This window comes from Crocodylus porosus, unplaced genomic scaffold (genome assembly GCF_001723895.1).
Source record: "Crocodylus porosus isolate Cpor-Errol unplaced genomic scaffold, CroPor_comp1, whole genome shotgun sequence".
Lineage (NCBI taxonomy): Eukaryota > Metazoa > Chordata > Crocodylia > Crocodylidae > Crocodylus > Crocodylus porosus.
Genome location: NW_017728906.1, coordinates 103,730,872 through 103,748,594, shown reverse-complemented (window position 1 = coordinate 103,748,594; position 17,723 = coordinate 103,730,872). Strand labels below are relative to the sequence as shown.

General features: G+C 43.3%; 1 protein-coding gene across 3 annotated transcripts in view; it reads right to left on the bottom strand.

Moving 5' to 3' along the window:
- Positions 1–17,723, bottom strand: part of NALCN (sodium leak channel, non-selective) — a 451,383-nt gene that overhangs the window by 413,887 nt on the left and 19,773 nt on the right. The gene's annotated exons all lie outside the window — the stretch shown is intronic.

Here is a 17,723-nt window from a genome sequence, read left to right as displayed (position 1 = left end):
ACTAACTATGAAACTACCCAAGAAAGAAAGTTCTCAGTTCAAGTATCTACAGCATATTCTTTCAGCTAGTATGACTGAAGAATTTAAGATTATTTTAAAAATAAAAGATAAATACTGGATCTGATTTTTCACTGAGCTGTACCTTGAGCAGAAATATACACGTTTAAAAAATAAGTGTCAGTTGCCCAAACTAGAGCAGTGGTGTTTCCTAACATTTCTCCAAAAGGAACATCAGTCTGTTTTGAAAGCCTATTTTCTTACAACTGCAAATAATTACACAATGGCCTTTCTGAATAAAGCCCTACAATTCTAAAATTAATAGGCACAAACCACCACTGTGTTATACCTTGAACTGTCAGTTATTTCTATGGCATACATCTTGGGCTGCTCTTTACTAACTTGGTCTGATAATTTCCTGCTTAACTCTTAAAAAAAAAAAGAGTGATGTTTTAATAATGCTGACATTGTTGGTGCTCCAGTAACTGTGTTAAACACAAGTACTCATCCATCACAACAGCCGGTATGCTGTCTCCAAGGGTTAAACACATCCTGACAGAATGCAAGACACCTAATTCTCAACAGCCTTGCAGTGATCATTCACCTCTGCACAATGCTTCCTGGTCAGAATGATACTGTATTTCATCGGTTTTCCAAGGGTATAAGTGAGTATATAATGGAATTTAATCCCAAGAAATTAAAGATCATTTTATAAATAAAAAAGTAATTCTTTCTAAAATAAATTGCATTTGCTACAGCATCTTTATAACATAGGAATAACCATGTTTAATAATCATTAGGGACTTGCTACTGAGCTTCAGGTCTTTGGCAAAATAGACATATTCAGGGTAACACTATTTTGGCCTTGGTAGAGCTCCCCTACCAGACATTTGCTAAATGTGTCCTGTTTGGGCATATGTATAAATTGCCCTATGAAGACGTTGTTACTGCATCATGCTTTAGTACTTCCTTTTGGAAGTACTAAAGCATGGAGCAGTAACAACCCATACTGTGTTGTATGCATGGTGCATGGTTATTTTTAGCAACTACTTCACTGTAGCAGCATGCTATAACAGGGGAGCACACTGCTATGGCTAAGTAGCTGCTGGTCATTTTAGACACCCATAGACATTATGTCTGCCACACTTAATTGTTGGTCTTTCTGGTACATTTCAGAGAATATACCTTTTGCATGAAACCTATCACTGATTTTTTTTTATGTTTGTACTTCCTACTGGGGAAAAAGGTAAAGGCTGCTAAACGCCTATGAACACTCGCATGTTAAAAATGAAGACATCAAATGACACAATTGCACACCTTTCAATTACCTTTTAAAATAACCTAGAGTGAACTCCACACTGATACAGTCAATATGCCTGTTCTTACACATGTGAAGAAGTATTGCTACAAGGATTTTTAACATGTCTGGTTTCATCTTGCCAGCAATAACTAAAACAGTTGTGATATGCTAACTTCTCACCATTTTCTAATTCCATCTACAGAAAACCTGAGATTATCTAGCTTCATGAGTTTGGCACAGGAATTTGTCTGTGAATGCACTTTTCCATAACACTTTATACCAGGGTTTATACTCTTTATAAGTATGGGCAGATAGGGTTTAGGTTAATAAAAGCCATTAGAAATATCATATTACTCTTTCAGCTTCTGCATCAAAATATTTATGTATTTGATTTAAGTATCTAGGACAATCTAACTCTGTTTATGCTGAAGTGTTACAGGGAATGTTGGGGATTATTTCACAATTTCTTAAAAACATGGTTCCCTATGTCCATAAAACAGACAGAAGAAATATTACAGGTCAAATCCTATTGCATCTTTATGTACATATGTAGAATTTACATGGTTATGTAAGTGGAGACAGGTGCAGAGGGGAGGCAGTGATGCATTCACATCCTCTTCTGGACCATGCTGCAGAACAGCAGCTGGAACTAAAAGTCCCTAAAGCAGGTAAGAAGTCACGCTCCCTTACCCTCCGTTCTCAGCAGCCCCTCTCCTTCTCTCCTATTCTCACCTCCCCGAGCACAGCTGTCACTGACCCAGGAGGTGCTACAGAACTGTTTCTGCCCTGCTCCAGTCAGATTGCATGTAGGGGATTGGACTTAAGTCAGGGACAGTGGTAGCAGTGATGTCAGTCAAAGTGTTTCTCTTCCCTGCCCAGTCCCCCCCAGGTGTTCCCTGCCAGCCCAGAAGCCAGCTGGGGGAGGGGAACATGCCTGCTGCCACCACCGTCCCCAGCTGAGCCTGGATCCCTGTGCAACCCAGCTGCAGTGAGGCAAGGACAGTTCTGGGGGCAGCAGTGGCACAGCCCAGTTGGAGCAGGACAGAAGCAACTCTCACCCTGTCTCTAGGTCAGCCAAGGACAGCAAGGGGAGCGGGGAATGAAATTTCCCACAGACCCAGGCATTGGTTTAACTCCATGCTCTTCCAGACTCTTCATGCCCCAACCCTCATACCCAGGGTGCTGCCCAAGAAAGAAGAATCAGAGGAGGCCTGTGGCTCACATGCTCAGGAAGCTTTGACTAAGCAACTTATGGACCATTGAAATGATTTGACAGCTACTCCTACACTTGTTAAGGTTTAGTTACCTGCCTTGAGATCTATAAATGGCCAGCACTGAGAGGTTTATAAACATGTCCTTAAAAACAGAAAAAATCCACCAACTTAGCCATTATACACTATGCTTTCTAGTTTATTGAAAGCTTATACGCCACAGGCAGAATTCTGCAAAGATGTATAAGTGACACAGACTTGGGGTTTTTCAGTCACCAAACAGCATCCTATTGTGCTTTGCATAATAACCTGAACCTCATGGACACAATGAGGTGACTTACAGGACTAGTTTTGCTTTGCACAACTAAATCTGTCTCTAGTGAAGCTACTTGGAATGGATACGGTGTTGCCTAAGTCCAGAGGTCAGCACCTAGAGTCCACAGGGTGGATGCATCTCACAGAGCCATGGCTTCAGTGCCAGGGACATCTTCCCTGAGCTATTCCATGCCATGGTGCAGTCAGGCAGGTGGTACAAGCTCCAGTGGAATGGGGCTTTCGCCATGCTGTTTTGAAGCTAGGTGGCAGGAAGAAGTAGCATTGGTGGATGAGTGCTAGTGCCCGTTCATTTCTGACCCAACCTGGGTCATTCCAGACTCCTCCCCACCCCCCTTCCCACAGAAGACATTGCCAACTCCTGGCCTAAGTCCATTTGTACCCCACTGTAGTTCAATTCTGCCACAGAAGTGCAGCAAATTATAGACAATCAAATGCACAATTTGGACTTTTTTAGGGAGGATCAATTTATTATACCTTCTGCCCTGCAATTAAGTGGGTAGAACATGCGTCTAGGGCAGGGGTTTTCAACCAGGGGTACGTATACCCCTGCAAGTACTTTGGAAGGCCCTAGGGGGTGGCATGGAGAAGCCGCTGGCACTTCCAGTTTCACCACCAGCACTTCTGGGTTCGCTGCCACATGTCACACCAAGGGACTTCCCTCCACTCATCGACCATCCACTGGGGGTTGAAAACCTCTGGTCGAGGGCATAGGAAACCATGATCTAGGATCATCTTCCCCTCAGGTGATTTGAATTCAGACCTCTCACAGCACAGGATTATGATCTAATCACCAGGATCAGGCCAAACAGACCAAAAGCAGCTTCCCATTGAAGGTAGTCTACTGGGCAGCCAAGAGGGAAAACATCCTTAGGACAGAAAATAAAGAAATGAGAGAGAGTATCCCTGTGGCTTGTGGAAGTGGATATTGCCATGGCAGGTGAGGAGTGAGCCCTTGCTTCCACTGTAGTTTGTAAATGATGCATTACAGAATCATTTATAACACTAGGATTAGAAGCAAAGAACAGCCTTCTTCCCATGGTGCCCCATTTCCTTCAAACTCCCTCCTCCCTGGGTTGCAAAAATGCTCAGATTGCACTACTTGAAAAGCCTTGAAGTGTCAGTCCTCTTCTGATCTCTTCATGAAAGAGAGGTTTCTTAAAACTTATTACCCAGAATCCATAACAGAAAAGAGCATGTGTCTCTGGAGAGGAAAAAAAAAGCATGAGAAGTGGCTGAGTAAGAAAAAGGATCTAGATCTCTGAGAAAGCCTGCATTCTCCAGCCCTCTGTCACTAGCTTACCCACCCTTGTGGTACACTGCCTGACTCCCTCCACTGTCAGAGACCTTCTGAAATCATACTTCTTCTGTGACACCTCTCCTTGCACGTGCAGCTTATACAAGAGGGTGAAGTAGATATACAAAAGATTGATGCTTCATTTGTTTTCAGACCACCTCATGCAATCTCATTTGTATGGATGCAACTTCAATTCCTGTGAACACTACAAATAGATAGTGCCATGACTTACAATGTGGCTCCAGACCTACGTTAGTGTCTGTAATACACTTAGCATTAAACAGTCATTTGGTAAAAGTGCATAAGCAACCTCAGGAGCAGGGACTAGAACCCAGGGGTTCCCTCCTTCCAAAGCAGAGCCCACAGAGTTTGACTCCGTCTAGCTTGTTTTCCTTCTGGCTCCATAACTCATTCCAATTTGGCTGCCAAGTGGGCCAGCTTCAAGAGGAGAAATATGGAAGATATACAAAGCCATGTCTGAGGATTCAGACACTCTGCTGAGATACGGGACACGTGGGTTGAAAGCCCCTGAAACCAAGCGGGGCTAGAATCCAACTGTCCTACGTCCTTGGCAAATGCCTTAATCACCTGTGGAGAAGGGAGAGCCATATGCTGCCTGCATAGATGCTTATTAACCAAGGCAAAAACAGCCCTGCATATACTTTATGAAGTCAGAGACAAGTAAGATGCCAAACCAGCAGATGCAGCTACCGCTTCTTATTGGAGCGAGTGGAGAGCCCTAGGCCAGCTGCATGGCTCCCTTTTTGGAGGGATCCCTTTTGAAGAGTTACCCACTGAAATGAATGGAAGAGCAACTATTCTTGCTGAGCAAAATAGGACTGACCTTCAGAGTATGGGCTGTGTTGAACAGGCTTAGAAAGATTAAATAAGAAAAGTCTAAACATTCCAAAAGAGGGCATGGGAGATGTCTGCAAATACCGTTGTGGAGGTAATCACATCTCCCCTCCTCCTCCCCACAAGAGGACACACTGTGCCACAGCAGCAACTGATGGGGACTTCTTTGAGTCACTAAAGCAGGTAACACTCCCTCCACAAACTCTCCCCTGGGCATCCCCTCCCCTCTCATTCCTCCCTACCCCTTTCCAACAGGGTTTCCCGAAGATTTGCCTCTGGGCATACAAAGGGGGGACCCACCCCCTGCTGCCACTGTCCCCAGCTGACCTGAGGGTAGGGGAAGCCCCAGAGCCATTCCTCCCCGACTCCAGCCAGGTGCTTCTGAGAGCAGCAGTGCTGGGCTTGGCTATGGACAGCAGCAGCAGGTGGGTCGCCTCTTCCAAATCCTTCTGCTCCCTGACCAGTTCCCCCAGGCTGGCCAGGTCCAGGCATTGGAAAGAGATACCACCTGCTGTGGTATCTGGCCAAGCCTAACATCCTATGTAGCTTTTCACCACAGCTGGAAACCCTGGACCAGTGGGAAAAATGCAATGGAGTGGGGAGGAAGCAGGGACCCTCTTGCTGTGGCTGCTGCCAAGCCTGGCACTCTGCACAACTGCTTCCTGCAGCTTCTGGCTAGAGCGGGACACGAGCAGTCCTGGGGCTTCCCCTGCCTCCATGTCAGCTGGGCACAGCAGTGGCAAGAGCAGGTCTCTCCTTCCTCACCTGCTCCATGCTTGGTCCCTGACCAGCCTGAGGCTCCATCAATGCCTTGGACTTCACAGGAGACACAGGCATCTTGTGCCTTGGAGAACTGGTACCTTTAGTGAGTGAGTTACTGTAGAAGGGGGGGTACACCACCCCTAAATCTGCCCCTGAATGGAAGGTGGGCTACATCAGCACAGCAGGGCCAACTGGTAGAATGACCTAGGGAGGCCTGAAATACAGGGAAGTTTGAAAGAATGGTAAGTCATTTCTGCCTCGTTTTTCTATTCTAGACAAGATAACAGAACTATAACAAGCTACTTAAAACTATGGCCTAAGAGTTAGGAAGTAAAGACAATTTAGGTACCAGGTATTAGCTAAATGTCAGAACATGCTTGATGCGTAATTAGCATTCTGATTTGTTAGTAAATGTGTGATCAGGGATACAACTAATTAGTTAATGACTGAACTAACAAGTTACCCATGTATGTATACATGGAGGTATAAAAGTGCATAAACTTGTAAGACTTTGGAGCTGTGTACCTTTGCACCTGTTCTGTATCATTGCACCCAATAATCTGGCTTACAGTAAATAAAACTAATATGTTTGTACTCACTGTGTCTGTCTACTTGACTCAGGTTGCAAAAAGAACTGACAGACCCTTGGGAACAACAACCCAAAGGTGAATGACCTGAATAATTGCACTCATTAAAAGTACAGGAGAACCAGGAGTACTCACAGGTGACACAGGATCCCTCCCTGATTCCAGCCATTCACAACAGGACTTGCTAACAGGTACACTTTAGATAGCTAGTGGCTGCAACAAGATTTTTTCCAAAGTTTTAAATGTCAATCTGATGGCTCAAAAGAAGAACAAATAGCTCCTAACGTACTGCGGTCTCTTGCTTCTTAATGCTTAATTTACTATTACAATATTGCCTTAACTCAGAAAGACAATCTAAACTGGAATGAAAGTAGTTTCTTTTTTTATACAAAAAAAACCTATTCTGTTTAACATGCATTTTTCATCTTTGCAATTAGTTTGGCTCCTTTTATCTATTTTTCGCCTCAGAGTATAAACTAAAACAAATACACTGCGGATATTAGCTCACTTCTGCACTTGTTACTTCCATATGGAACACTGATCTCTTCAAGACATCATCCAGATAGGCAAAGACAAACCCTCCTGGTTGTAACACTCATGCTAAGAGGAAATATAGGAAATATTTTTAACTTTTATTATCATCTTGCCTAAATTCTTATGTCTATAATCTCATGAAAATACAGTGCTGAGGTGTCAAAGAAGTTTTTTATTGATAGCATCAAGAAAATGAAGCAAAAACAGCTTAGTATTGAATAAGTTTAAGGGGGAAAGTGCATAATTTAAAAATGATGAATATATTTTTCCAGCTACCTAGAATTAAGTATTTAGAGGTTAATGGGCAATGAATATTGATTGTCCTTTAAAAATGAATTACAGTTTACTTGCTGACACTATGGATAACAAGATTATAGAGAAAGCTTAAAGCAACAGGATTCTAAAATGTCTTAATCTTGCCTATTTTTCTGTTAAAGCTTTTAGTACTAGTGAATCAATTTTAATTGTTTTATTGTAATGGCTTTTTATATGTTTCAAAGTTCTCTGTTAATTACAGCATGTTTCTTATTAAATACAAATGTGGACATATGCCCATTCTTTATCCAAAAAAAGTCAATGTAGTTAAAATAATAGTTTAACTTAAAACTTACTGCAAAATGAAAATATGCTGAATATTGCTGTTATTTTTATATACAGATTTTAACTGATTCTGATAAAAGTTCAAACAGATTTTAACAGTAAGTTCCAATGCAGCACCAGAATGATAACAGTGGATCGAGGGGCTTCAGCATCCTTATTATTAGTAGTAAGATATCATTATCCAAAAAGATACATGACATAAGGCAAGGAAAAAGTTCCAGAAGGAAATAGTATCTGAAAGAAACAATAGAAAAGATGAGCCAGAGGCTGGTTGTAGCGAAATGAAAGAAAGACTGCCAAAAATAATTTTCACTTTCTTTAAAAAAAACAAAAGGAAAGGAAAAAACAGTTATTGTGTTGCAGCTACTTATCACTTCTTTTTACTCTTTCAGTTCCACTCTTCTCTTTCTGTCCTGCTTGTACTCCCCTTTTCTGTGTCATCTTTTCCAGACATTTTTTTTAAACTCTTTTAGCAGGTGGGATAGGCCTCGCTGCTTCTCTTCCACCTTTGGAGATTTTAGGAATAGTTGAGAGTTCAGCTATGGTAGGAGGGCATTCTCACAAAATCTCTCTTTTCTGCATTCAGGCAAGCTATGTTGTGCACAGTGATCTCACAGTGCCACCTTAGCACTGTCTTTTCTAAACTGATAATAGCAAGGACATTTTAGTAAATGGTAACTCTTCCAGTAGGTGTCACTGGCAAAACCCTCCTCAGACTATCTCCATATTTAAGTCCTACAGTGTACCTATACTTCTGAAACGTCACAGACAAAATTATTAGAGATAAATATTGGAAATATGAGTAGAAAACATACAAGAGGTCATAGCTAGAAGCAGCATCATACCTGAGATAGATATGAGATGTATTCATCTTAAGACTATGCCAGCTCAGTTGAGCTAACCATTTTTGATAAAGTTTATATTTTTGGCAACTTTGCTGAAAATAAATTAATTGTGAAAAATCATGTTCTTGGCAAGATGCAGACATTCAGTACAATACTGTCTACATGTGTAAGTAATGTGCCTGAATAAACTCCAACACAATTTGAGCTGGAGTCAACTAATGGGAACATCATTGTTTACAGGAATATTTAAGCACAGTAATTTATTCCACTGTTGGATAGTACATATGTCTGACAAGACTATCCGACAGACATATGTCAATTAGTCCAAGCAGACCTAATTGCTGCACATGCGTAGACAGTCATATTTTATTGCATAGTAAAGCAAAGTCAGGAAAGCTGCCTTCGATAAGCTAAACAGGCTTGTCAGTGAGACCCTAAAGGGCCACAACCCAAAGGGGAGGGGAGTTGAGGACAAGTGGTTGCTCCTCAAGGGAGCAATCCTGGATGTGCAACCAAAGTCTATTCCGTCTCGGAGGAAAGGCAGCAGAAGGGTGCAGCAGCCCTCTTGGCTCTCCAGTGAACTAGCAGACCTCCTGCATCTTAAAAGGAAGACCTACAAAAGATGGAGGACTGAATCCACCACCAAGGAGGAATACTCTGCACTAGTCCGGACCTGCAGGGAGTGAACCAGGAAAGCCAAGGCTGCAATGGAACTCTGACTAGCTACACATATCAAGGACAATAAAAAGTCCTCTTTTAGATATGTGGGGAGCCAGAGGAAAAGCAAGGGCAACACTGAACCCCTGCTAAACCAGATGGGACAAGTGACGCCCAGGAAAAAGCAAACTTCCTAACTGGTACTTTGTGTCAGTTTTTCACCAGTCCCATTGGATGCCCCTAACCACTGAGACAGGGAGGCCCGGGTGAGGGAGATTCCTTACCCTCCATCAATGCTGAGCTTGTGAAGGAACACCTTGAGAGGCTGGATACCTTCAAGTCAGCCAGCCCTGACAGCTCATACCACAGGGTACTCAAGAAGCTGACTAGCATCATAGGTCAGCCCCTGGCATGGATCTTTGAGAACTCCTGGTGCTCTGGTGAAGTGCCCGAAGACTGGAAGAAGGCCAACGTGGTGCCTAGCTTCAAGAAAGGGAAGAAAGTGGATCTGGCAAACTATAGGCCCATCAGCCTGACCTCCATCCCAGGGAAGATCCTAGAAAAGATTATCAAAGAGGCCATTCTTAACAGACTGGCTGATGGCAACATCCTGAGGGATAGCCAGCACAGATTTGTTGCGCATAGGTCTTGCTTGACCAATCTCGTTACCTTTCATGACCAGGTGACCTATCACCTGGACAAGGGAGAAGAGCTTGATGTCATATATCCTGACTTCAAAAAAGCCTTCGATCTGGTATCCCATGAACACCTCTTGGAAAAACTGGCTAACTGTGGCGTTGACTCCACCATGATACATTGGCTGGGGAATTGGCTCCGTGGTAGGACCCAGAGTGTGGTGGTTGATGGAAGTCAATCGTTGTGGTGCCCTGTGACCAGTGGGGTGCCTCAAGACTCTGTCCTAGGGCCTACACTGTTTAACATTTTCATTAATGATGTAGACACTGGTGTCAGAAGCGGACTGGCCAAGTTCGCCAATGACACCAGACTCTGGGGTAAAGCATCCACACTTGAGGACAGGAGAGTGATCCAGGCAGACTTTGACAGGCTCAGGAAATGGGCAGATGAGAACCTGATGGTGTTTAACACTGAAAAATGCAGTGATCTTCACCAAGACATCATTCTCCTGTTGTACTCAGCCTTGGTGAGGCTGTAGCTGGAGTACTGCGTCCAGTCCTGAGCTCCACAATTCAAAAAGGATGTGGAGAAGCTTGAGAGGGTGCAGAGGAGAGCCACACACATGATTAGAGGTCAGGAAAACAGACGGTCAGGAAAACAGACTCAGGGGCAATCTGGTGGCCACCTATAAGTTTATCAGGGGTGTTCACCAGGATCTGGGGGAACATCTGTTCACCAGAGTGCCCCAAGGGATGACAAGGTCGAATGGTCACAAACTCCTCCATGACCATTTCAGGCTGGACATAAGGAAGAACTTCTTTACTGTCCGAGCCCCCGAGGTTTGGAATAGACTGCCGCTGGAGGTGGTTCAAGCACCCACTTTGAACACCTTCAAGAGAAAACTGGATGTTTATCTTGCTGGGATCCTACAATCCCTGCTAAATTCCTGCCACTGGGGTAGAGGGCTGGACTCAATGATCTTCTGAGGTCCCTTCCAGCCCTAATGTCTATGAATCTATGAATCTATAAAAGCGCATGTATAGACATGCCCACTGAATCTGTCAGTTTATATAATTTTGCTAAAACATTCCTGCAGTAACCTAGAATATGGTTCAATCTATTTCCCCATGTAATTTTACCCTATTTGCAACTTTAATGTTAGAGCAGTAAAAGCACTTTGCTCCAACTCATCATAAGTTTCAGCCTCACTCCAGACTTAACAATAGCTCAACAGATCATCTGAATTAGCCAGACCTTTGATATTGCCTTAATATTACAACACATTCAAAGAAACAACCAAAGTCATAACGAGCCAATGGTCTCATCTTTCTCCTTATATGCCTTGTGAGGGATTTCCTGTAATAAATTTCCTTTCCTTTTCTCTTGCCACTCCTATTTCTAACTCTTCTTTCACTTTCTTCTTTTTGCTTTAATCTTTTTCTTCTCACTTCTTGTTTTGTTTTCAGCGGCAACTGTGGGAATGTACTAAATGGAAATTATATTTCTACTATATGATCTGCGATAAACACCCTTAATATCTGAATAACAGTTAGCTTTCTAAGTAAACATCTCCAGTAGAACTATTGTTTCAGACTTCTGATCTGCTTAGCAAGACAAGTTTGCATTTGTTTATATAAGGCTCACATTTCAAAGATTAGTTCATTTTTTCATAGAATAGACCGTATTTTAAAATAGTTCTAATGTAAAATCAGTGTGAGCTAGGATTTTAAAATGTTAGGTTTTGCTTGACCAGTCTCATTTCCTTTTATGACCAGGTAACCTATCACCTAGACAAAGGAGAACAAATTGATGTCATATATCTTGACTTCAAAAAAGCCTTCGATCTGGTATCCCATGACCATCTCTTGGCAAAACTGGCAAACTGTGGCGTTGACCCCACCACGATACACTGGTTGGGGAATTGGCTCTGCGGTAGGACCCATTCACGATAGCCTATGAAAATGTCTCCCCAAACATAACACAAGATTATACACTCACCTTATGGCAATTTATTAATTTATACCATATTTCCTAAAGTCACTTGTGAAAATGTTGTAGGAAACAGTGTCAATAGCTTTACTAAAGTTGTGGTATATCACATCCATGGCCATATGGCTATCCCTATCCACAGAGCCAGTCACCTGGTTAAAGAAGGAAACCAGGTACATTAGGAATGATTTTTTTCTACATATGTGGGGTGGTACTTATCAGCCTGTTATCCTCCATATGTTCAAGAACTGATTGAACGACAATATGTTCTAGATACCAAAATTAGACTGACTTATCTATAGTTCCATTGGTCCTTCTTTTCCTCCTTTTTAAAGACGGGCATTGTATTTGCATTTTTCAGTTTTTTAGAACCTGACCTGACTGCCATGTGTTCTCAAAGATGTAGCCAATAGCTCTACAATCATACAGCTCCCCAGTCACTGCTTTTCCCCTGTGCTGAACAGCAGCTTATACCTGGCTGCCGCTGCCGCTGCCACTGCTGCTGCTGCTCAGCATGGGCAGGGGGCAGGCTGGGGTTGGGGCTGTGTGCGCAGGTCCCTGGCAGTACCCTGGGGCTGTAGCAGCAGCAGCTAGAAGGAGCTGCCACTGCCTAGGCTACCTAGAAAGGCAGTCCAGTTGCAAAGCAGTCCCAGCCCCGCCGTGTGCCCAGGGGGCAGTGGGGCATGCCAAAGGCCAGATGATGTCTGGGCCAGGTGGGACTGAGGGACCCACCGCAAACTGGACAAAGTTCCTCTGTGGGCCAAATCTGGCCCATATTTTGCCACCTCCTGTCCTAGGCTAATTATCTAACCCCCTGTCTTTGTTGTTAATAGTGCTTGTTATCTGATAGCTTACCTTTTTGTGAAGATTGAAGCAAAAAAAGCCACTATAAACCCTAAAGCCTCCTCTTTGTCCATTACTAGTGTCTCTACCTGATTCCAGAAGGGAGCTATGCTTTTCCTAGTCTTCCTCTTACTTCTAAGGTATTTAGTGGATTCCCCCCACCCCACTACCCCGACAGGGAGAGGAGCTATTGGGTAGCAGGGCCTGGAGTAAGCACTGCTAGGCCTAGGAACAGGGCAGAGAGGCCCAGAGGCTTGGGAGCAAGGCCAGAGCCTGGGAACAGCACAGGCCTTGGAATAGATAGGCCTGGGAACAAGAGTGGGTGAGAGGGCTTGGGGCCCAGAGGGAGAGCACCTAAGCCCATAGAAGGGCAGAGTGTGGGGCCATGGGGCCCAGAGCCTAGAGAGGAGCATGTCAGCAGAGCCAGAGAGCCTAGAAGTCTGGAGCCAAAGTGGGCAAGCATCAGGAAAGCCAAGGGAGCCCTAAGTTCTCAACTGGCCTGGAAGTAGGGCCAGGGTCTAGGGAGACTGAAAGTCAGGGACCACTACCAAAGACTGCTAGGGTCAGCAAGCCCAGAGACCTCAACTGGCTTAGGAGCAGGGCCAGGGTTTAGGGAGACTGAAGGTCAGGGACCACAGCTGGAGGCCAATGGGGAAGGAGTCCATAGGCCAGGAGAGGGGCAAAGATTGGGCCTGGGAGCCTGTAGCCAAGAAAGAGCTTCTATCAGCATGTCATCTGCAAGGCATAGGTGTGGGTATCAGGGAGGATGGAACCCATAATTAGCCCTTAAGGCAATGACCATGAACACCGGTGTTCATGAGTATAAGAAGCCCTAAGGCAGCCTCCCTTTCTGCAGAAGTTAATAAAATCAAGGTATGGTGGGCAAGTACAGGGGAGAACACCCAAAGGGAGCCAACTTGGCTAGGGCTGAGCAGCCACAAGGGGGCATCATGACCACCCCTGGGATGAACTAAAGTAGCTTAAAAGAAAAAACTTGGTACAGTCACTTACAACAAAAAACAGCCATAAAAGCAGATGGAAAAAAACCCCAAAAAACTCTCCAGACAGTGCCCCAAACTGCCTGCTAAAATTCTGCTCAAAAAAAGGTTTTACACTGCATCCAGAAGATGTTCAGGCTCAGGCAGACTTAAAGGGCTAGGGCATTCCAAAGCTGAGGGACAACTACCAAGAATGATCTCCCATGTTTTCACCAAGCAAATGTGATGAGCAGGGCAGCCTCTTGGCAAGTACCGTCTGTGCACCAAGTCTGCTTGATGAAATATGGGCGATCATTCCTCTAGTTTTTAATAAGCCATTCCAGAAGTGTATTTTACATACATGTGTATGTGTACATGTTTATTTAATCCATTTTGTCATTAAAACATAGCTACAGCGCTATTCATTACTAGGGATCCTGGTTTTCTGTGATTTAAAAAAAATCCCTAATTTTTAGTTAAAAAAAAGTAACCCCAAGTCCACATTGTTCCATTATTTAAATAGAAACACCACTAATATGTAGACATATATATGCCCCTACACCCACTCCACAGAGTAAGGAGAAAGGAGAAATGCCCCTGACTCATTCTCTCAACTGGGCAGTCTTTAGTCTGGGAAAATATGGGGAGCATTGTCCTACTGCTCCACGCCACTCCCCTCCTGGACTGGACAAGGGTAGAAAAGCATAGAAGTGGTTATTCTTGTGAGAGTGTTTCTCTTGTAGGGTTGGCAGTTGAAAGATACTTTTGGGGGGCACGTTTCCCTCAAGTACTAAATACATGTATGGTAATCACTGTGCAGTAGCATCTCATGTAGACATACCCACTGATGAGACAATAGAACTTCACTCATCTGAGAATACTCAAATTTACTTTTAACATATGCTAAATTTTTGCAAACTTATAAAATGAAGGTCATTGAAATTACTTCTTTATCTTGATCTGCATGCTGTAATGGGGGGATTGTGAGCTGCAGTATACATTGTTTAATGGGATTGCTCTATTTTAATGATGCTAACTATAACAACTGTATCTTGAAATATTTGTAAATGTTCAGGGTGTCTCTACTTAGGCTGTTCTAGTAGTCAAGCAAACAGAATTACATTTCATCTGCCCCAAATTGCAAATATACTGTGACAGTTTTAGGACAGGTTAAATGTCGAAAGACCAATCCCTTTTTGAAATTTAACACTTTCAATTAATCATATGGAAAGGAGCCATGTTAAAATCTTGCTCTAGAATAATAGATAAAATCTGAGGACAAAATCCCAAAAAAAGAAATAAATCCTTTTATTTAAATGAAGGAAACTACTAAAATATATTTATAAATTCCCAGCAGAGAACAAGCAAATATTAAAACAGAACATAACACTGCCTTCATCATGAAGAGTGATGCAGGAACTTTAGAGCAAGAGGCTCAACAGGGTAAATCTCTGACTTCAGTGGCAACTTTCCCAATAGAAACTACAAGGGTATAGACACACACACACTAATGGAACTGTTCCCACATGTCACAGATTGGGAACCAGTTCAAAATTGTCATGGGTCATAAGTTTCCAAATATACAGTACCCTAGAATTCCAGGTTGAACAACAGTCCCCTTTTAGGCACTGAAATGTTGTGGCTCTGATACCAGAAGTTGTGACTAAACATCCAGCCCAGTATCCCCTGCAGTAGCTGAGTGGAGGGGAGGAGTGCTTGCACCCAAGTTTTGTAGGTCCCAGGGGGTGGGCAACCTGTGGCTTGGGCATTTTCACTTTTCTGCTTTTTCTTCTCTCCTAAACATGAGTTCATTAAAGTTTGATAGCCTGCACTTAACCAAATTCTGCTGTGTCCTTGCTGGACTTGGAGTGCCCATAAGGGTGGGAAAGCGCTTAGACTCAAGTTTCTGGGCTCTCAGGGATGCAGGGCTGTGAACAAGCAGGATATACCAGCTTATTGATAAAAAGAGTGCCAACAACAGAAAAAAGGGGGAAGTGTACTTGTAGCCCCATACCCAAGCAGCCAGTTATAGAGGGAGCAAGGGTAGATTGAGAAGCAACGCCTAGAGGACTGTCCAAAACGTGTCATGGAACAGATTGGTGCCCACACATAACACTGACACCGCTCATGGGGAACTGGTTCAAAAAGAGTCCTTGATTTTTTCCAGGTGCACTTCTGAACCATTCCAGGCAGGTTTAAGCTGGCTTGACAGGATTGTATGCCTGACTTCTTCGTGTTTAAACTGCATTTAAACTGGTCAGTCCCTGGGAGACTGCTTCTCTTTATCCTAGAGAGAATTGTGCTGGGCTCCCAAACTGAAAACTTATGTTTGAACTCTAGCCTCAATCTATCTGTTATCCTACCTGGTAGGAACCATGACTACTTCCATACCAGCTCACTCACCTTCCCCAGGAGACCTATCTGTGGCTGATAAGGAGCATTATTAACTGAACTCTCAGCACTGGATTTAGAAAATGTTGTAACATTTTTAGTTATGTTGTGCCCCCCAAAAAGGAATGTAGTCTCATGCTTTGGAATGTGAGATCTTCAGGGAAAGGAACAAATCCTACTGCATGACTCTGATTTTGCAATCAGTTCCATGCAGGTAGACTCCTACACTCATTTGATTGAGAACTGCAAAATCTATGGTTGTACAGTATATCATTTCTATGCTTTATGAAACAATGATGAAGAATAAAGGCAATTGCTTTGAAGGAATGGATTTTTCCTCCTTATACGGAAGTTTGTAGATAATGCCAAGAGTTAGTTTGATTTTGAATGATTTGAGGTGAAAGCTTTTTATTCTGAAGCATCAGGTGTTGCCTAGAGGCAGAATATTGAGATTTGATGAGCAAATAGTCTGATCTAACATGACAAAGCTTATATTTATGAGCTTTACTCTCAGATCCTCTTGGACAGAAGAAAGTCACAATGACAAAATGTGGAGTTTGTTAAAAAGAGGCAATCTTCAGAAAGATGAATAGCTATAATTTGATCATTATCATTATTAGCATCTACTGAAGCCACTGTAAATAACAAGAAGTCTGTGGAGACAACAATGCTAATGTAGCTATAAAGAGGCAATATTTTCAATGAACTCACATTAGTTGTAGAGAACATAATATTCTAAAACAAAAATATGTCATTCAGGTTGCACTCTCAAAAACACACAGATTTCATTCTCACCATAAAAAAGCAACTGCACAAATACATTGTTATTCACTTCCACTGGGATTTTGCTCACATTAAGATTTTGTTTTCTTGATGTCTTGTTTTATTCTTTCAAATTAATAAGAAAATACCACAAATATAAAATAAACTGGAAACTTGATTTTGTTTAATTATATCAGAGCTCTCTGAAAATTTAAGTTTCATCATAATGAAGTAAATTAACGGTGGAATTTCCCCCTTTTAATTTCTTTCATTGACGCACAAATGACAGTATACTGTATATAATGACGACTCACTCCACTGGTATCCCAGTTTATGCATCCTATCAAGATGCAAAGAAATACAATAAATGTTGACAATACTATTTTTAACAATGAGAAAAGAATAAAGGTTAAATTTTATCAACTCACTCATGTAGATACAGCAGATAACTAGACATTATATATTTATAAATTACAATCCACAGACAAAGGCACAGATCCTAAAGTTCGTGACCACAGGCTGCATGGAAAATAACAGCTACTAAAGGGAAAGGCAATCCCTGGCATGTATGCCAATTAGTGGCATGCAGAGACATTTTCCTTGGCATGCCAAGAGGTGTGTGAGGAAATTGTTTAAAAAAATATTATTTAAGTTGTGACTCCAGGCTCTCCAGAGAAGCCACAGGTCCCAGTGCCACAGTAGGCAGAGTCAGGAGAACACAGGCAGGGACACTATTTGCATTCTGCTGCCCCTGCCTCTATCCCTGGGCTACATCCCCTAGCCCACCCTGCCCCTGGAGGAGAGCTGCATGTGGGCAGAGGCAGGGGCAGGGCCAGGGCCAGAGCCAGGGCCCGGGCAGGTGCTGCATAGGGCCACTGCACTGGAGACGACCGGACAGCTTGGCCCTAAAAGCTGCCCACAGCAGCTGTTCCCAGGGCCTAGGGGAATCCTGCAGCTGGGTCCCCAAACCAGGGGCAGCTCCACCCCGCTTGCACTGTGCCCAGCGCATAGGGAGGCCAAGCCAGGAGCTCCCCAAGCCCAGCAGCATCCCCTTGCAGACAGGGCAGCTGTGACCTATCCCTGTGGAACAGCACGGGTCACCTACCATGACCTGAGCCTGCAGAGCCCTGAGACAGCCCCACTCCCC